The sequence below is a fragment of the Lampetra planeri genome, chromosome 81 (assembly GCF_965212315.1).
Source record: "Lampetra planeri chromosome 81, kcLamPlan1.2.h2, whole genome shotgun sequence".
Classification (NCBI taxonomy): Eukaryota; Metazoa; Chordata; class Hyperoartia; order Petromyzontiformes; family Petromyzontidae; genus Lampetra; species Lampetra planeri.
Genome location: NC_136185.1, coordinates 647379 through 669628, shown reverse-complemented (window position 1 = coordinate 669628; position 22250 = coordinate 647379). Strand labels below are relative to the sequence as shown.

The window sequence follows — 22250 nt, the reverse complement described above, 5'->3', positions numbered from 1 at the left end:
ACTATTGTACATACATACACACGTGTACAGACCCACACGTGTCCATGAACGAGTGTAAATACAACAACAACCGCCATTCGCCACTAAGTGGCGGTGACGTCACCACGACGCTTGTGCCAGGCCAAGTGCACCTTGAGGCCACGTGAAGTGTCGAACGCCAGACGGCAGGAGGTCACGGTGCAGACCCAGCAGGTGCCACGGGTCGACTGACCGAAATGACCGAGATGACTGGCTGATGCACCATCTGTGTCCCATACTGTACCAACTTGTTGTGCTTTAGCCACCCGGCGCTCCGCTCGTTGTTGTGAGCGTCGCTCCTCCGCCCTCCGTTGTTGTTGGAGGGCGACTGCCTCCAACTGCCCAGTAGCGTCCTTCACGAGCCTGCATCACCACCTCCACCACCTGCACCTCCTCCACCTCCTCCTTTGTCTCGTCCTCCATCTCTTCCGTCGTGAGAATTATTTTATTATGTTTTATTTGTATTATTTTATTACTTCCCTTCTACGTGACTTTACCGAAAGAACCATGAAGATGAATCACTGCAGTTTAGAGGACATTGTCGGGTGAATATTAGCAAATTCACAGGAAGCACGGAATTATGCATGGAGATGTATGTAATTATTCAAACAGAAGTGTACAATTACGCAGTAAGATGTACATACGTATTAAGGTTAAAATACAATGGCCAGATTCGCTAAGCTATGTTGCTACATATGCGGATTGTTAATGTAAAAATTAACAATTGAATGCAAAGTCCATGATAGGCCAAGTCGAGAACAAAGTAATTGTATGCGAGAGGGGAGTTATAAGGGGCTTAAAATCAGACCTCAAGACCATTTCCAGAGGGATTTCACTGAGGATAGACGCTCGACTCCTCTCTCTGCAGTTTACCCTTTTCCTGCGAGACCCAGCGTGGCGAGCCTGATTGCCTGGCGACTGGGAGAGTTCGAGGCGATCTCTTCAGACGGGTTACAGGGACATCGACACGCCGTGCATCAACAAGTAAGTGTCTTCGTTAGTGGATACAACTGGTAGTCGCGTGTAGCCCGACTTACGAGACGTTACTGTGTGTCGGTTAGACGTTAGTGAGAGTTTGCTTTTTGGCGATTTGAGCCAGACATCCACGCAGCTTAGAGGGTGCCTTTGACTCTCAACAACACACGCGACTGTTACTCTGCTCTGAAGAATCAGTCACATGGAGCAGATACTCTCTCCACAGCGCCACGCACACACGGGCCAGAAGCCGTTCAATTGCTCTGTGTGTGGGAAGGAATTTTCACGAAAATCACATCTTGATACTCACCAGATGACACACACGGGTGAGAAGCCATTCAAGTGCTCTGTTTGTGGGAAGGCATTTGCAAGGAAAACAATTCTACACAATCACCAGAAGACACACACGGGCGAGAAGCCGTTCAATTGCTCTGTTTGTGAGAAGGCATTTGCACAGAAATCAACTCTCAACAGTCACCAGAAAACACACACAGGCGAGAAGCCGTTCAAGTGCTCTGTGTGTGGGAAGGCATTTTCACATAAACAACATCTTAACAGACACCAGAAAACACACACGGGCGAGAAGCCATTCAAGTGCTCTGTTTGTGAGAAGGCATTTGCACAGAAATCAACTCTCAACAGACACCAGAAAACACACACGGGCGAGAAGCCGTTCAATTGCGCTGTGTGCGGTAAGGCATTTGCAAGGAAGGCAGATCTTTACAGTCACCAGAAAACACACTCGGGCGAGAAGCCATTCAAGTGCTCTGTTTGTGGGAAGGCATTTGCTTGGAAATCTATTCTTCACAGTCACCAGAAAACACACACGGGCGAGAAGCCGTTCAATTGCTCTGTTTGTGGGAAGGCATTTGCTTGGAAATCTATTCTTCACAGTCACCAGAAAACACACACGGGCGAGAAGCCGTTCAATTGCGCTGTGTGCGGTAAGGCATTTGCAAGGAAGTCAGATCTTTACAGTCACCAGAAAACACACTCGGGCGAGAAGCCATTCAAGTGCTCTGTTTGTGGGAAGGCATTTGCTTGGAAATCTATTCTTCACAGTCACCAGAAAACACACACGGGTGAGAAGCCATTCAATTGCTCTGTGTGTGGGAACTCATTTGCATGGAAATCACATCTTCATAGGCACCAGAAAACACACACGGGCGAGAAGCCGTTCAAGTGCTCTGTTTGTGGGAAGGCATTTGCGGAGAAATCATATCTTAACAAACACCAGAAGACACACTCGGGTGAGAAGCCATTCAAGTGCTCTGTTTGCGGGAAGGCATTTGCACAGAAATCTATTCTTTACAGGCATCATAAAACACACACGGGCGATAAGCCATTCAAGTGCTCTGTTTGTGGGAAGGCATTTGCGAATAAATCAACTCTAAACAGTCACCAGAAAACACACACGGCGAGAAGCCATTCAAGTGCTCTGTTTGTGGGAAGACATTTGCAAGGAAAACTATTCTTTACAGGCATCAGAAAACACACACGGGCGAGAAGCCGTTCAATTGCTCTATTTGTGGAAAGGCATTTGGTGATAAATCAAATCTTCACAGGCATCAGAAAACACACAAGCGAATAAATTGCTCTCCGAGGGAGAGGACATGTTCACGGTCATCACCACGAAACAAGCATCAGAAGATCAGCAATGATAGGGAAGTGAAATCAAAAGGTGTAATGCAAAGTGCTGCAATGCGTCCTGAAAAAAATGCATCTTTTGATCCTATACAGGTGGATCCTGAGAGATGCCTAGATGTAGTGGATGTCATGAGTCCTGACAACAATTCCTTTTTCGACCTCATGCAGTTGGATCCTGAGAGGTTGCTGGATGTAATGAGCCCTGACGACAATTCCTCTTTCGACCCCATGCAGGTGGATACTGAGAGATGTCTGCTGGAATGGCTGGAGAGTCAAAGTTTTGAGTACTTCTGTTAACTCTTGAAGTCCTGGAATGTGCATGTTTGTGTCTCTGTTAGATCAGTTAATAAGGTACGAAATATTATTTCCGTGATTTGCAGTACTCCAAGCTAGAGTGATGTTTCGGCCACAACGCAAGCAGCCGTATTCAGGTGGAGAACAGGTCTGTCAAGTAGTCATTCAGACTCTGTCTACTTGACAGACCTATTCTCCACCTGAAGATGGCTGCTTGCGTTGTGGCCGAAAAGTCGTGAAAATTATTTCATTATGTTTTATTTTTATTATTTTATTACTTCACTTCTACGTGACTTTACCAAAAGAACCAAGAAGATTGATCCCTGCAGTCACGAAAGCTTTAAATCGAAATAGAGTGATGTTGTGAATGCTCTATAATGTGTTCAGATGAACGTATTCCTTTTAAGTTCCAGAAGTGTTCACTTATTTCAGGATGACAACAATGTTATACTTCTATAGATGCGTTGCTTCGTCTGGTGGTTGTATCATCGGGACTGGTAAATGTGTGATGTTTATGGTCATCTTCTCACAGCTAATTGCGTGTTGAAGTTTATTCTAGACGTCGTCACGTTAAGGTGGTGCTTTGTAGTCCTATCGGACTACTTGTTGATGTGTTGTGAAGCGCAGTGGTTGTGTGGTGGTTCAATTTATAATTGTACTCTCGTGGTTAAGTGGTTTTGTTTAGCTAAAGTTGGAGAAATACTGTGATCACAACTTTGCTCTATATTTTAAACATGTTCTTGAATTTTTTTATCATTGTGTAATAAATAAATAACTTAATAATAGGTTTCAGAGTGTGCCTGGATTGCACGTTCGTTGTTCTTGTGTTTGATGGCTTGGACTTCTGGACGAATGGCTTCAGTCGAAAAGGATGTCAATGGGGAAATCGACGTTTACGTGTTAGATTTTAAGAATATGTTTTAACTGTAGAAAATTGGGAAATAATTTGCCCAGTTCCTTCCTGTTTGAGCGAGCGTATTAATAAATATTTCGATACGACTGTTAACGTGAATTTTCTTGCAGATTAATAAAGACCTGAATTGTTTTTAAAGATGACTGATCGTACGTTATTTCAACCATATCCTTTCTTTAAAAAACACGGACGAGTAGACATACACACACAAGTGTGCTCATAAACACGACTGTCTATACAGCGGTGTGCATTCACACACGAGTGTGCATGTGTTTCTACGAGTTTTAACTTTAATTTTCTTGCAGAACAATGAAAACCTGACATGTTAAAGATGACTAATCGTCCCTTATTGCTGCAATGTTCATAGCGAACACGTGTGGAGGCGAGTTTCAGGTGAAGCATCTCCAGCACACAAGTTGACCCTCACCCGCCAGCATCGTGGCTGTCCGCTGATCACACTCATGACGTCACACTCATGACGTCACACGCACGAGCTTTAGGGGCGGGGCTCTGTCCGCTCAGTGGCGCTGTTTTCATTAATTTAGCACCACGAGCGGGGAGTCTCATCCCTGTAGTTCCCTGTTGTGGTGCCGCATTCATCACCACGTTGCCCCTCAATTATTTGTACGACACAATATGAAAATAAGTTTTCTGTTCCACTACACATACTTACACGAGTACACACACACACTCCCTTGTACACACACCCACACACGAGTGGACATACACAGCGGTGGAGAAAAATGCACGAATGTGCATACACACCGCTTTGTACATACACACACGGGTGCACATGCATACACTAGTGCGTACATCCATTTGTGCATCTATACATACAACACATATGTATAGATGCACAAATGAGTGTAAATACATTGGGGTGTAGATACATGCACAGTGTAATTGCACACAGCAATGTAAATAAACACATGTGCACGTATACAGCAGTGTGCATGCTCAGGGATTGCGTTCCAATACACACACAAATGTGCGAGCACGTACTATTGTACATACATACACACGTGTACAGACCCACACGTGTCCATGAACGAGTGTAAATACAACAACAACCGCCATTCGCCACTAAGTGGCGGTGACGTCACCACGACGCTTGTGCCAGGCCAAGTGCACCTTGAGGCCACGTGAAGTGTCGAACGCCAGACGGCAGGAGGTCACGGTGCAGACCCAGCAGGTGCCACGGGTCGTCTGACCGAAATGACCGAGATGACTGGCTGATGCACCATCTGTGTCCCATACTGTACCAACTTGTTGTGCTTTAGCCACCCGGCGCTCCGCTCGTTGTTGTGAGCGTCGCTCCTCCGCCCTCCGTTGTTGTTGGAGGGCGACTGCCTCCAACTGCCCAGTAGCGTCCTTCACGAGCCTGCATCACCACCTCCACCACCTGCACCTCCTCCACCTCCTCCTTTGTCTCGTCCTCCATCTCTTCCGTCGTGAGAATTATTTTATTATGTTTTATTTGTATTATTTTATTACTTCCCTTCTACGTGACTTTACCGAAAGAACCATGAAGATGAATCACTGCAGTTTAGAGGACATTGTCGGGTGAATATTAGCAAATTCACAGGAAGCACGGAATTATGCATGGAGATGTATGTAATTATTCAAACAGAAGTGTACAATTACGCAGTAAGATGTACATACGTATTAAGGTTAAAATACAATGGCCAGATTCGCTAAGCTATGTTGCTACATATGCGGATTGTTAATGTAAAAATTAACAATTGAATGCAAAGTCCATGATAGGCCAAGTCGAGAACAAAGTAATTGTATGCGAGAGGGGAGTTATAAGGGGCTTAAAATCAGACCTCAAGACCATTTCCAGAGGGATTTCACTGAGGATAGACGCTCGACTCCTCTCTCTGCAGTTTACCCTTTTCCTGCGAGACCCAGCGTGGCGAGCCTGATTGCCTGGCGACTGGGAGAGTTCGAGGCGATCTCTTCAGACGGGTTACAGGGACATCGACACGCCGTGCATCAACAAGTAAGTGTCTTCGTTAGTGGATACAACTGGTAGTCGCGTGTAGCCCGACTTACGAGACGTTACTGTGTGTCGGTTAGACGTTAGTGAGAGTTTGCTTTTTGGCGATTTGAGCCAGACATCCACGCAGCTTAGAGGGTGCCTTTGACTCTCAACAACACACGCGACTGTTACTCTGCTCTGAAGAATCAGTCACATGGAGCAGATACTCTCTCCACAGCGCCACGCACACACGGGCCAGAAGCCGTTCAATTGCTCTGTGTGTGGGAAGGAATTTTCACGAAAATCACATCTTGATACTCACCAGATGACACACACGGGTGAGAAGCCATTCAAGTGCTCTGTTTGTGGGAAGGCATTTGCAAGGAAAACAATTCTACACAATCACCAGAAGACACACACGGGCGAGAAGCCGTTCAATTGCTCTGTTTGTGAGAAGGCATTTGCACAGAAATCAACTCTCAACAGTCACCAGAAAACACACACAGGCGAGAAGCCGTTCAAGTGCTCTGTGTGTGGGAAGGCATTTTCACATAAACAACATCTTAACAGACACCAGAAAACACACACGGGCGAGAAGCCATTCAAGTGCTCTGTTTGTGAGAAGGCATTTGCACAGAAATCAACTCTCAACAGACACCAGAAAACACACACGGTCGAGAAGCCGTTCAATTGCGCTGTGTGCGGTAAGGCATTTGCAAGGAAGGCAGATCTTTACAGTCACCAGAAAACACACTCGGGCGAGAAGCCATTCAAGTGCTCTGTTTGTGGGAAGGCATTTGCTTGGAAATCTATTCTTCACAGTCACCAGAAAACACACACGGGCGAGAAGCCGTTCAATTGCTCTGTTTGTGGGAAGGCATTTGCTTGGAAATCTATTCTTCACAGTCACCAGAAAACACACACGGGCGAGAAGCCGTTCAATTGCGCTGTGTGCGGTAAGGCATTTGCAAGGAAGTCAGATCTTTACAGTCACCAGAAAACACACTCGGGCGAGAAGCCATTCAAGTGCTCTGTTTGTGGGAAGGCATTTGCTTGGAAATCTATTCTTCACAGTCACCAGAAAACACACACGGGTGAGAAGCCGTTCAATTGCTCTATTTGTGGAAAGGCATTTGCGGATAAATCAAATCTTAACAGACACCAGAAAACACACAAGAACGAAAAGCCATTCAATTGCGCTGTGTGCGGGAAGGCATTTTCACGGAAATAAAATCTTCACAGTCACCAGAAAACACACTCGGGCGAGAAGCCATTTAATTGCTCTACGAGGGAGAGGACATGTTCACGGTCATCACCCCGAAACAAGCACCAGAAGATCCGCAATGATAGGGAATTGAAATCAAAATGTAGAATTTAAAGTGCTGCAATGAGTCCTGATAAAAATGCATCTTTCTAACCTTTGCAGGTGGATCCTGAGAGATTGCTGGATGGTATGGAGTGGCTGGAGACTCAAGCGTATTGAGTACATCTGTTAACTGATGCATTGTGTATATTCGCGTCTCTGAGATATATTTTTTCAGTGATTTCCAGTACACCGAGCTGGAGTGATGTTGTGAATGCTCTATAATGTGTTCAGATGAAAGCTTTCCTTTAAGTTCCAGAAGTGTTCACTTATTTCAGGATGACAACAATGTTATACTTATATTGATGCGTTGCTTCGTCTGGTGGTTGTATCATCGGGACTGGTAAATGTGTGGTGTTTATGGTAGAAGGTGCCATGTCATCTTCTCACAGCTAATTGCGCGTTAAAGTTTATTCTAGACTTCGTCACGTTAAGGTGGTGCTTTGCGCAGTGGTTGTGTGGTGGTTCAATTTCTAATTTGACTCTCGTGGTTAAGTGGTTTTGTTGAGCTAAAGTTGGAGAAATACTGTGATCACAACTTTGCTCAATATTTTAAACATGTTCTTTAATTTTCGATTTAAAGCTTTCGTGACTGCAGGGATTCATCTTCTTGGTTCTTTCGGTAAAGTCACATACTTTACTGAAAGAACCAAGAAGATGTTCTTAAAAATGTTTTATCATTGTGTAATAACAAAAAAATTAGTTTCAGAGTGTGCGTGGATTGCACGTTCGTTGTTCTTGTGTTTGATGGCTTGGACTTCTGGACGAATGGCTTCAGTCGAAAAGGACGTCAATTGGGAAATCGACGTTTACGTGTAAGATTTTAAGAATTTGTTTTAACTGTTGAATTCCTATTGGGAAATAGTTTTCCTAGTCCCTTCCTGTTTGAGCAAGCGTATTATTAAAGATTTCAAATACGAGTTTTAACGTGAATTTTCTTGCAGATTAATAGACCCGAATTGTTTTTAAAGATGACTGATCGTACGTTATTTCAACCATATCCTTCCATAAAAAAACACGGACGAGTAGACAAACACACACAAGTGTGCTTATAAACACGACTGTCGAAACAGCGGTGTGCATTCACACACGAGTGTGCATGTGTCTCTACGCGTTTTAACTTTAATTTTCTTGCAGAACAATAAAGACCTGACATGTTAAAGATGACTAATCGTCCCTTATTGCTACACGTGTGGAGGCGAGTTTCAGGTGAAGCATCTCCAGCACACAAGTTTACCCTCACCTGGCAGCATCGTGGCTGTCCGCTGATCACTCTCATGACGTCACACTCATGACGTCACACGCACGAGCTGTAGGGGCGGGGCTCTGTCCACTCAGTGGCGCTGTTTTCATTAATTTAGCACCACGAGCGGGGAGTCATCCCTGTAGTTCCCTGTTGTGGTGCCGCATTCATTACCACGTTGCCCTCAATTCTTTGTCCGAAACACACACCCACACACGAGTGGACGTAGCAGTGTATATACATAGACGAATGTGCATACACACCGCTTTGTACATACAAACCGCTACACTACCGCTCCCCAAGTGTACTTACACAGCAGTGTAAATACACACACGCTTACAAGCGATACCATTTCGATTATCATTTTAAAGTGTATGACAGCAATCGTAATAAATTTCCTGGATTAAATTCAAAAAAAACACCTTGATTGTTCTGACGCGCTCATATCAACACAAGTACTTAAATATATATAAAACAAAGTCAGCACGGTATAAAGTTGAAACTCAAAGTCCAAATCACAATTTGAATACTGCATTTCCCTGGTAACGCCTTTGAACTGACAGCAGTTTGCAGCACATTGCAGGGTGAATATTAGCAAATTAACGCGAATTATGCGGTGAGATGAATATACGTATTCAGGATTAAGCTCAATAGCCAGATTCCACAAGTTATGACTAATCCCATATCTGCATTTCCCATAAATATGCTAAATTCATCTTGATATGCACCACCACTCCTCGACTCCCGTTGATTGGGAGGTGAGCCCACGGTAGCCTGGCGCTTACAGCTTTCTACACCTTACGCCACGCTCCCACGTCCCCTTGATTCGTTTGTTTTTCTCTGAAGAAGAGCCCCCTGTTGTTTGGTATTCCCCTGCCACGAGTAAAGTTCCATAAAAATAATCTGCTACCTCATCCGCGGTGCCGGACGGTAACGCTGTGGTGGATGTGAGCAATGTCCTGGAGGGAAGGCTCGTAGCCACCACAGAGGCCCACGAGGTCTCTGGACGTGTGCGAGGCGCTGGTAACCTCTCCATATTCAATAAAATTACCATAAAAACACGTCCAAAATATTAAACACATACACTCGAGTTTAAGACGTCAGATTTCGGGACTAACATCATCCATAATATAGGTTTTGGGGTTAGATAGCCGAAGTATATTAATGTGTCGTTAAAATTATACATTAGATAAATGCATACATATGTAATGCGAGCGTAAATGGGGAGGCCGGATGTGACGATCCGAGAGTGAGGAGTCAGGGTCACGTGGGGGAGAAGTTATAGCGGGGGAGACAGGAAGACATCGGGGGCAGTCGAGGGAGTGAAGAGGGTAGACCACCTTGGGTGGTCGCCGTGCCTCAGCCTGGTGGCTGAGGGGCTCATCGGACGGCGCCAGCCAGCGGGGTGAGGAGAGAGCAGAGTGCGCGGGGTGCACGGGGCGTGCAGGGGTTGCACCAGCTGCAGAGTAGCTGCAGAGCTAGCGGAGGACTAGCACAGGGGGTGCGAGGTTGCACGGAGCAGCAGAGTAGCTGCAGAGCTAGCGGAGGACTAGCAGGGCGTGCGAGGTTGCATCAGCAGCAGAGTAGATGCAGAGCGGAGCAGCAGGGGAGCTGCAGAGTGCGTGGGGCGCAAGGAGAGACGACGCTGGACCGAGGAGGAGGCCAGCGGTGTGAGCGGAAGACGAACACAAATAAAGGACCGACGGAGATCGACATCGTGTGACGGAGTCCTTTATTACACTCATATAGAAGCGTAGATGTGTTGACCACGCAGCTGCGCTCTTGCACAATGTGGGGGTGGGGGGGGGCGTATTACTGAAGCAACGTACATTATGCGTGTGCATTATGCGAGCCCTTTGAACGTGTCCTTCCTGTCTATTGTGTTTATTAAAATCGCCCTACCAATGGTAATCCCTGTTGAAGTACGCTTCCCTTTGTGAGTATGCATTTATCTAATGTATAATTTTAACGACACATTCATTTACTTCCGCGATCTAATCCCAAAACCTCTATTATGGATGATATTGGTCCCGAAATCCGACGTGTTAAACTCGAGTGCATGTGTTTAATATTTTGGACGTGTTTTTATGGTAATTTCATTGAATATGGAGAGATTACCAGCGCCTCGCACACGCCCAGAGACAACGTGGGCCTCTGTGGTGGCTACGAGCCTTCCCTCCCAGGACATTGCTCACATCCACCACAGCGTTACCGTCCGGCACCGCGGATGAGGTAGTGGATTATTTTTTATGGAACGTTACTCGTGGGAGGGGAATGCCAAACAACAGGGGGCTCTTCTTCAGAGAAAAACAAACGAATCAAGGGGATGTGGGAGCGTGGCGTAAGGTGTGGAAAGCTGTAAGCGCCAGGCTACCGTGGCCTCACCTCCCAATCAACGGGAGTCGAGGAGTGGTGGTTGCTCATCCGAGTATAGTGGGATTATAATGTAGGAGGACATAGAAGGAATCTAACTCGACTCATATCCACCGAAGATGCATATAAGTCGAGTTAGCTTTATTCGATGTCCTCCTACATTATAATCCAACTATACTCAGATGTATGCATATGTATGCAGATATTTATTTTCGAAACTAGGGACGGATCTGGGGGTGCGGGATTAGAATTGCACTATAATTATTATGATCGCATTGTGGTCGCATTATAATTTGCTGAATGTGCAATCTCAATGGATTGGAATAGCTATTTAACCGCACCATCCTAATCAAAACTCGTTGAGTAAATGTATTGTTCCAATGTACTTCTGCGTATACCATAAACCATTACATAGGAAACACTACAACAAGACGAGCACTCGTGTGTGCATGTACATGCGTTTGTGTGCATTTGTATGTAGGAACAAACGTGCGTGTTCGCAGTGGAACGCAATCCTAGTGTATGTACAATGCTTTGTATGTACACTCGTGTGTTTATGTACACTGCGTTGCATATCTGTATGTACACCCCTGTATATGCACACTCGTGTGTTTATGTCTACTCGTCCGAGTTTTTTTGAAAGAAAGGATATAACGAACGATCAGTTAAATTTCGATTTAAAGCTTTCGTGACTGCAGGGATTCATCTTCTTGGTTCTTTCGGTAAAGTCACGTCGAATGGAAACAATAAAAAATAATAAAATAAAATATAATAAAATAATTCTCACGACGTTTCGGCCACAACGCAAGCAGCCGTCATCAGGTGAAGACCAGGTCTGTCGGGGAGACAGCGTCTGAATGAAACAGCACAATGCTTGGAGCGTATATTTAAGCTGGGTTGGAAGGGGGGGAAGGTCGCCTTGACAAAATAATTTGCATATCAAGAGGGATTTAGCATATTTATGGGCATATTTATGGGAAATGCAGGTATGTGATTAGTTGTACTTATGCCCGTGCATTATGCAGGACTAGCAGCATCAAAGGGAGGGGGTAGGGGTAGCATTAATAAAGGGAAGGAATGTTAATAGTATGTAGCTGCAGTAACTAAACAACCACGTAAAAAAATAAAGTATAAACTTCATAGTATCATCAGTATACTAAATATACTCTCCAATACGCTGAGCTACTAACAGTAAGTAATACATTACAATTCTACGTCGCAAAAAATATAATATGCTTCCAGCTAAACTTTTTTCCCTTACAGCACACAGGTCTACCCCGTACTATATGCTGCCATAGACAAACCCAACATTAAATTATATACTGTATTACTATACACCACCCTATACCCTAGAATAATAGAATATTATAATAATACATAGTGTAATATTACACTATTTATTATTCTATCCACCCTACTGTATATATGTAGCTGCAGTAACTAAACAACCGACGTTGCATTTCATGAACTTTACATTCAATTGTTATTTTTGGAAATTACAATCTGCATATCTAGCAACAGAGCTTCTCTATCTTCTTGGTTCTTTCGGTAAAGTCACGTAGAAGGGAAATAATAAAATAAAAAAATAAAACATAATAAAATAATTCTCACGACGTTTCGGAGGCAACACAAGCTTCCGACTTCAGGTGGAACCGTCACAGCACGATCGCTGTATCAAGTAAGAGAAATTTCAAGAAAACAGTCCTTGTATATATATACTGGTTGAGGATGGGAGGATATTATTATTGTGAGGTTCGATGCGGCTGAAACACGCTGTTAGGAATGAGCCTTTGTTGTGTAGGCTGGTTGAACTCGGAGGTTCCAAGAGTTTGCATATCAAGAGGAATTTAGCATATTTATGGGAAATGCAGATATGGGATTAGTCATGACTTGTGGAATCTGGCAATTGAGCTTAATCCTGAATACGTATATTCATGTCACCGCATAATTCACGTTAATTTGCTAATATTCACCCTGCAATGTGCTGCAAACTGCTGCCTGTTCAAAGGCGTTACCAGGCAGATGCAGACTGTAGTATTAAAATTGTGATTTGGACTTTGAGGTGCAAGTTTATACCGTGCTGACTTTGTTTTATAAAAATATTGAAGCACTTGTGTTGATATGACCGCGTCAGAACAATCAAGGTGATTTGTTTAATTTAATCCACGAAAATTATTACGATTGCTGTCATACACTTTTATTGATAATCGAAATGGTATCGCTTGTAAGCGTGTGTGTATTTACACTGCTGTGTAAGTACACTTGGGGAGCGGTAGTTTAGCTGTTTGTATGCACAAAGCGGTGTGTATGCACATTCGTCTATGCATATACACTGCTATGTCCTCTCGTGTGTGGGTGTGTGTTGCGTACAAAGAATTGAGGGCAACGTGGTGATGAATGCGGCACCACAACAGGGAACTACAGGGATGAGACTCCCCGCTCGTGGTGCTAAATTAATGAAAACAGCGCCACTGAGCGGACAGAGCCCCGCCCCTACAGCTCGTGCGTGTGACGTCATGAGTGTGACGTCATGAGTGTGATCAGCGGACAGCCACGATGCTGCCAGGTGAGGGTAAACTTGTGTGCTGGAGACGCTTCACCTGAAACTCGCCTCCACACGTGTTCGCTATGAACATTGTAGCAAAAAGGGACGATTAGTCATCTTTAACATGTCAGGTCTTTATTGTTCTGCAAGCAAATTAAAGTTAAAACTCGTAGAGACACATGCACACTCGTGTGTGAATGCACACCGCTGTATAGACAGTCGTGTTTATAAGCACACTTGTGTGTGTATGTCTACTCGTCCGTGTTTTTTAAAGGAAGGATATGGTTGAAATAAGGTACGATCAGTCATCTTTAAAAACAATTCAGGTCTTTATTAATCTGCAAGAAAATTCACGTTAACACTCGTATCGAAATATTTATTAATACGCTTGCTCAAACAGGAAGGAACTGGGCAAATTATTTCCCAATTTCAACAGTTAAAACATATTCTTAAAATCTAACACGTAAACGTCGATTTCCCCATTGAACTCCTTTTCGACTGAAGCCATTCGTCCAGAAGTCCAAGCCATCAAACACAAGAACAACGAACGTGCAATCCAGGCACACTTTGAAACCTATTATTAAGTTATTTATTTATTACACAATGATAAAAAAAAATTCAAGAACATGTTTAAAATATAGAGCAAAGTTGTGATCACAGTATTTCTCCAACTTTAGCTAAACAAAGCCACTTAACCACGAGAGTAAAATTAGAAATTGAACCACCACACAACCACTGCGCTTCACAACACATCAACAAGTAGTCCGATAGGACTACAAGGCACCACCTTAACGTGACGACGTCTAGAATAAACTTCAACACGCAATTAGCTGTGAGAAGATGAACATAAACACCACACATTTACCAGTCCCGATGATACAACCACCAGACGAAGCAACGCATCTATAGAAGTATAACATTGTTGTAATCCTGAAATAAGTGAACACTTCTGGAACTTAAAAGGAATACGTTCATCTGAACACATTATAGTGCATTCACAACATCACTCTATTTCGATTTAAAGCTTTCGTGACTGCAGGGATAAATCTTCTTGGTTCTTTTGGTAAAGTCACGTAGAAGTGAAGTAATAAAATAATAAAAATAAAACATAACGACTTTTCGGCCATAACGCAAGCAGCCATCTTCAGGTGGAGAATAGGTCTGTCAAGTAGACAGAGTCTGAATGACTACTTGACAGACCTGTTCTCCACCTGAATACGGCTGCTTACGTTGTGGCCGAAACATCAATCTAGCTTGGAGTACTGCAAATCACGGAAATAATATTTCGTACCTTATTAACTGATCTAACAGAGACACAAACATGCACATTCCAGGACTTCAAGAGTTAACAGAAGTACTCAAAACTTTGACTCTCCAGCCATTCCAGCAGACATCTCTCAGTATCCACCTGCATGGGGTCGAAAGAGGAATTGTCGTCAGGGCTCATTACATCCAGCAACCTCTCAGGATCCAACTGCATGAGGTCTAAAAAGGAATTGTTGTCAGGAATCATGACATCCACTACATCTAGGCATCTCTCAGGATCCACCTGTATATGATGAAAAGATGCATCTTTTTCAGGACTCATTGCAGCACTTTGCATTACACCTTTTGATTCCACTTCCCTATCATTCCGGATCTTCTGATGCTTGTTTCGTGGAGATGACCGTGAACATGTTCTCTCCCTCGGAGAGCAATTTAATGGCTTTTCACCCGAGTGCGTTTTCTGGTGCCTGTGAAGATCTGACTTCCTTACAAATGCCTTCGCACAAAGAGAGCACTTGAATGGCTTCTCGCCCGAGTGTGTCTTCTGGTGAGTGTTAAGATTGGATTTCAGTGAAAATGTCTTCCCACACACAGCGCACTTGAATGGCTTCTCGCCCGTGTGTGTCTTCTGGTGAGTGTTAAGATTGGATTTCTGTGAAAATGTCTTCCCACACACAGAGAAATTGAATGGCTTCTCACCAGAGTGTGTTTTCTGGTGAGTGTTAAGATGTGATTTCTGTGAAAATGCCTTCCCACACACAGAGCACTTGAATGGCTTCTCACCAGAGTGTGTTTTCTGGTGAGTGTTAAGATTGGATTTCAGTGAAAATGTCTTCCCACACACAGAGCAATTGAATGGCTTCTCGCCCGTGTGTGTCTTCTGGTGAGTGTTAAGATTGGATTTCTGTGAAAATGTCTTCCCACACACAGAGAAATTGAATGGCTTCTCACCAGAGTGTGTTTTCTGGTGAGTGTTAAGATGTGATTTCTGTGAAAATGCCTTCCCACACACAGAGCACTTGAATGGCTTCTCACCAGAGTGTGTTTTCTGGTGAGTGTTAAGATTGGATTTCAGTGAAAATGTCTTCCCACACACAGAGCAATTGAATGGCTTCTCGCCCGTGTGTGTCTTCTGGTGAGTGTTAAGATTGGATTTCAGTGAAAATGTCTTCCCACACACAGCGCACTTGAATGGCTTCTCGCCCGTGTGTGTCTTCTGGTGAGTGTTAAGATTGGATTTCTGTGAAAATGTCTTCCCACACACAGAGCACTTGAATGGCTTCTCACCAGAGTGTGTTTTCTGTTGAGTGTTAAGATTGGATTTCAGTGAAAATGTCTTCCCACACACAGAGAAATTGAATGGCTTCTCACCAGAGTGTGTTTTCTGGTGAGTGTTAAGATTGGATTTCAGTGAAAATGTCTTCCCACACACAGAGCAATTGAATGGCTTCTCACCAGAGTGTGTTTTCTGGTGAGTGTTAAGATTTGATTTCAGTGAAAATGCCTTCCCACACACAGAGCACTTGAATGGCTTATCGCCCGTGTGTGTCTTCTGGTGCCTGTGAAGATATGACTTCCATGAAAATTCCTTCAAACAAACAGAGCAATTGAACGGCTTCTCGCCCGTGTGTGCGTGGCGCTGTGGAGAGTTTATCTGCTCCATGTGACTGATTCTTCAGAGCAGAGTAACAGTCGCGGTGTTGTTGAGAGTTAAAGGCACCCTCTAAGCTGCGTGAATGTCTGGCTCAAATCGCCAAAAGGCAAACTCTCACTAACGTCTAACCGACACACAGTAACGTCTCGTAAGTCGAGCTACACGCGACTACCAGTTTTATCCACTATCGAAGACACTTACTTGTTGATGCACGGCGTGTCGATGTCCCTGTAACCCGTCTGAAGAGATCGCCACGAACTCTCCCAGTCGCCAGGCAATCGGGCTCGCCAGGCTGGGTCTCGCAGGAGAAGGATAATCTGCAGAGCGAGGAGTTGCGCGTCTATCCTCAGCGAAATCCCTCTCGAAATGGTCTTGAGGTCTTAATTTAAGCCCCTTATAACTCCCCTCTAGCATCCAAATCCTTTGTTCTCGTCTGGGCATATCATGGACTTTGCATTCAATTGTTAATTTTTACATTAACAATCCGCATATGTAGCAACATAGCTTAGCGAATTTGTCCATTGTAATTTAACCTTAATACGTATGTACATCCTCCTGCGTAATTGTACACTTCTGTTTGAATAATTGCATACATCTCCATGCATAAATCAATGCTTCCTGTGAATTTCCTAATATTCACCCAACAATGTCCTCTAAACTGCAGGGATTCATCTTCATGGTTCTTTCGGTAAAGTCACGTAGAAGGGAAGTAATAAAATAATAAAAATATAACATAATAAAATAATTCTCACGACGGAAGAGATGGAGGACGAAACAAAGGAGGAGGTGGAGGAGGTGTAGGTGGTGGAGGTGGTGATGCAGGCTCGTGAAGGACGCTACTGGGCAGTTGGAGGCAGTCGCCCTCCAACAACAACGGAGGGCAGAGGAGCGACGCTCACAACAACGGGTGGCTAAAGCACAGCTAGTTGGTACAGTAGGGGGCACAGGTGGTGCATCAGCCAGTCATCTCGGTCATCTCGGTCAGTCGACCCGTGGCACCTGCTGGGTCTGCCCCGTGACCTCCTGCCAGCGGGCGTTCGACACTTCACGCGGTAGCCTCAAGGTGCACTTGGCCTGGCACAAGCGTCGTGGTGACGTCACCGCCACTTAGTGGCGAATGGCGGTTGTTGTTGTTGTTGATGCAGGGAAAGAAGAGGAAGCGAGGGGGCCTTGCTCGCGTGGCGAGAGCGATCACCTCACTCCCCCGCCGCGTGCTGCTTTGTAGTGGCATGTCCACCACACAGTAGGGGTGGTTGTTGTGGTCGTGGATCGCTGCCAACCATGACCACTATCACCAGACTACCCACCCACCCCGTGACACAAAGATCCCCCGTATAGCCTTAACAGACTGTAGGGGCAAGTGCTGTTAGCGAGCACCTATGAAGGCCGGAACGGTACACGAGAGGGTGGGTGGCCAGCACCACGCCCGACCGCCTTTGTCTCACTAGTGGCGATGTTTACACACCTCACCAGGTACTCATTTGAGGCTGAGTCGACCTAGGGGAGGCCCAGGACCGGTTCAGATAATCGTCACTGGCGGTGTTGGCCGTGAGCGGGAATCGAACCCGGGTCGCCAGGTTCATAGCGCAGCGCGCTAACCGCTGCACCACCGCTCCCCACTTACCCCGTGACACATCCCAGGCACACACCCACACACCCCGTGATACACGTCACACACACACACACCACATGGTTCCCCCCCGGAGAGACGGTGCCACTGGGACCACAGCTGTGGAAGGAATCTGAGCAGCAGATGCCAGGACTACAGTGGAGAACGACTGCTATCAAGACACCTCACACAACAAACACACACGGGACTAGCCAAAAAAAACTAGCCGGCCCCATCTTGGACTAATAGGTGCAAGTTAATACTGTTCTGAACCTGTTTAACAAACATATTTAAGGACACTCGTGTTGAGCATGGTGCTTTTAGCAAAGGAATGTGTTTTGTTATAATTTCTGTCATAAACTTTGAATAATCATCTGAATGGTTTAGCTCGAAAGCGTGGTTCATAATAACGTTACGCAAAAAAAAACAATCGTCATCTTCTAGTCTGTAACATACGACCTTCGGTGTGTATATACACCAGTGTGTATGTGTTCAATATTTTGCACGTATTTAAAATTTGTGACGAGTTTTTTTGCTAATTGCATTGAGTATTGAGGGGTTACCAGCCCCTCGCACCCGTCCAAAGACCTCGTGGGCCACTGTGGTGGCTACGAGCCTTCCCTCCGGGAAATTGCTCACATCCACCACAGCGTTACCGTTCAACACGGTCAATGAAGGAAGGGGGTTGTTTTGCAAAACTTTAATCGTGGCAGGGGATTGGCAAACAACAGGGAGTGCCTCCTTCTGATGAACAAAAAACGAATGAAGGGGGCGTGGGAGCGTGGCATAAGGTGTGGCAAGCTGTAAGTCACAGGTATCAATCGAATTGGGTCAATGACACCAGCACACAAATGGTGAGGTCGTTTGGAATGATGTTGCATTGATGAAAGATGACGTTCTCGACTTTGCATTTCATGAACTTTAAATTCAATTGTTATTTTTTGAATTTACAATCTGCATATCTAGCAACAGAGCTTCTCTATGTTCTTGGTTCTTTCGGTAAAGTCACGTAGAAGGGAAATAATGAAATAAAATAAATAAAACATAATAAAAAAATTATCACGACGTTTCGCAGGCAACACAAGCTTCCGTCTTCAGGTGGAACCGTCACAGCACGATAGCTGTATCAAGTAAGAGAAATTCCAAGAAAACAGTCCTTGTATATATACTGGTTGAGGGTGGGAGGATATTATTGTTGTGAGGTTCGGTGCGGCTGAAACACGCTGTTAGGAATGAGCCTTTGTTGTGTAGGCTGGTTGAACTCGGAGGTTCCAAGAGTTTGCATATCAAGATGAATTTAGCATATTTATGGGAAATGCAGATATGGGATTAGTCATTACTTGTGGAATCTGGCAATTGAGCTTAATCCTGAATACGTATATTCATGTCACCGCATAATTCACGTTAATTTGCTAATATTCACCCTGCAATGTGCTGCAAACTGCTGCCTGTTCAAAGGCGTTACCAGGCAGATGCAGACTGTAGTATTAAAATTGTGATTTGGACTTTGAGGTGCAGGTTTATACCATGCTGACTTTGTTTTATAAAAATATTGAAGCACTTGTGTTGATATGAGCGCGTCAGAACAATCAAGGTGATTTGTTTAATTTAATCCACGAAAATTATTACGATTGCTGTCATACACTTTTAATGATAATCGAAATGGTATCGCTTGTAAGCGTGTGTGTATTTACACTGCAGTGTAAGTACACTTGGGGAGCGGTAGTGTAGCGGTATGTATGTACAAAGCGGTGTGTATGCACATTCGTCTATGTATATACACTGCTATGTCCACTCGTGTGTGGGTGTGTGTTTCGTACAAATAATTGAGGGCAACGTGGTGATGAATGCGGCACCACAACAGGGAACTACAGGGATGAGACTCCCCGCTCGTGGTGCTAAATTAATGAAAACAGCGCCACTGAGCGGACAGAGCCCCGCCCCTACAGCTCGTGCGTGTGACGTCATGAGTGTGACGTCATGAGTGTGATCAGCGGACAGCCACGATGCTGCCAGGTGAGGGTCAACTTGTGTGCTGGAGATGCTTCACCTGAAACTCGCCTCCACACGTGTTCGCTATGAACATTGTAGCAATAAGGGACGATTAGTCATCTTTAACATGTCAGGTCTTTATTGTTCTGCAAGTAAATTAAAGTTAAAACGCGTAGAAACACATGCACACTCGTGTGTGAATGCACACCGCTGTATAGACAGTCGTGTTTATAAGCACACTTGTGTGTGTGTACTCGTCCGTGTTTTTTAAGGAAGGATATGGTTGAAATAACGTACGATCAGTCATCTTTAAAAACAATTCAGGTCTTTATTAATCTGCAAGAAAATTCACGTTAACACTCGTATCGAAATCTTTATTAAAACGCTTGCTCAAACAGGAAGGGACTAGGCAAATTATTTCCCAATAGGAATTCAACAGTTAAAACATATTCTTAAAATCTAACACGTAAACGTCGATTTCCCCATTGACGTCCTTTTCGACTGAAGCCATTCGTCCAGAAGTCCAAGCCATCAAACACAAGAACAACGAACGTGGAATCCACGCACAATCTGAAACCTATTATTAAAGATATTTATTTATTACACAATGAAAAAATAAAATAAAGAACATGTTTAAAATATTGAGCAAAGTTGTGATCACAGTTTTTCTCCAACTTTAGCTCAACAAAACCGCTTAACCACGAGAGTAAAATTAGAAATTGAACCACCACACAACCACTGCGCATCACACCACATCAACAAGTAATCTGATTAGACTACGAAGCACCACCTTAACGTGACAAAGTCTGGAATGAACAAGACAGCACGCTCACATCATTTGTTGTGAGAAGATTACAACACATGCCACCTTCTAGCATAAGCACCAGCCATTTAACAGCCCCGATGATCAAACTACCAGACGAAGCAATGTATCTTTCGAAGTATAAAATTATTTCCATCCTGAAGTAAGTTAACACTTCTGGAACTTACAAGGAAGACTTTCATCTGAAAACATTATAGAGCATTCACAACAACACTCCAGCTCGGAGTACTGGAAATCACTGAAAAATATATCTTAGAGACGCGAATATACACAATGCAACAGTTAACAGATGTACTCAATACACTTGAGTCTCCAGCCACTCCATTCCATCCAGCCATCTCTCAGGATCCACCTGCAAAGGTTAGAAAGATGCATTTTTATCAGGACTCATTGCAGCACTTTAAATTCTACATTTTGATTTCAATTCCCTATCATTGCGGATCTTCTGGTGCTTGTTTCGGGATGATGACCATGAACATGTCCTCTCCCTCGTAGAGCAATGAAATGGCTTCTCGCCCGAGTGTGTTTTCTGGTCACTATGAAGATTTTATTTCCGTGAAAATGCCTTCCCGCACACAGCGCAATTGAATGGCTTCTCGATCGTGTGTGTTTTCTGGTGTTTGTTAAGATTTGATTTCTCCGCAAATGCCTTCCCACAAACAGAGCATCTGAATGGCTTCTCGCCCGTGTGTGTTTTCTGGTGTCTGTTAAGATGTGATTTATGTGAAAATGCCTTCCCACACACAGCGCAATTGAATGGCTTCTCGCCCGTGTGTGTCTTCTGGTGTCTGTTAAGATTGGATTTCTCCGCAAATGCCTTCCCACACACCGAGCAATTGAATGGCTTCGCGCCTGTGTGTGTCTTCTGGTGAGTGTTAAGATGGGATTTCTGTGAAAATGCCTTCCCACACACAGAGCATGTGAATGGCTTCTCGCCCGTGTGTGTTTTCTGGTGAGTGTGAAGATTTGATTTCAGTGAAAATGCCTTCCCACACACAAAGCATTTGAATGGCTTCTCGCCCGAGTGTGCTTTCTGGTGCCTGTGAAGATTTGATTTCCATGAAAATCCTTTCCCACACAAAGAGCAATTGAACGGCTTCTGGCCCGTGTGTGCGTGGCGATGTGGAGAGAGTATCTGCTCCATGTGACTGATTCTTCAGAGCAGAGTAACAGTCGCGGGTGTTGTTGAGAGTTAAAGGCACCCTCTAAGCTGCGTGGATGTCTGTCTCAAATCGCCAAAAAGCAAACTCTCACTAACGTCTAACCGACACACAGTAACGTCTCGTAAGTGGGGCTACACGCAACTACCAGTTTTATCTACTAACGAAGACACTTACTTGTTGATGCACGGCGTGTCGATGTCCCTGTAACCCGTCTGAAGAGATCGCCACGAACTCTCCCAGTCGCCAGGCAATCGGGCTCGCCAGGCTGGGTCTCGCAGGAGAAGGGTAATCTGCAGAGCGAGGAGTTGCGCGTCTATCCTCAGTGAAATCCCTCTCGAAATGGTCTTGAGGCCTAAATTTAAGCCCCTTATAACTCCCCTCTAGCATCCAA

The 22250-nt window shown here is 44.5% G+C and overlaps 2 pseudogenes; one reads left to right on the top strand and one right to left on the bottom strand.

Moving 5' to 3' along the window:
• Positions 1-22250, top strand: part of LOC144738284 (uncharacterized) — a 432396-nt pseudogene that overhangs the window by 110656 nt on the left and 299490 nt on the right.
• Positions 14698-22250, bottom strand: part of LOC144738275 (uncharacterized) — a 38212-nt pseudogene continuing 30659 nt past the window's right edge.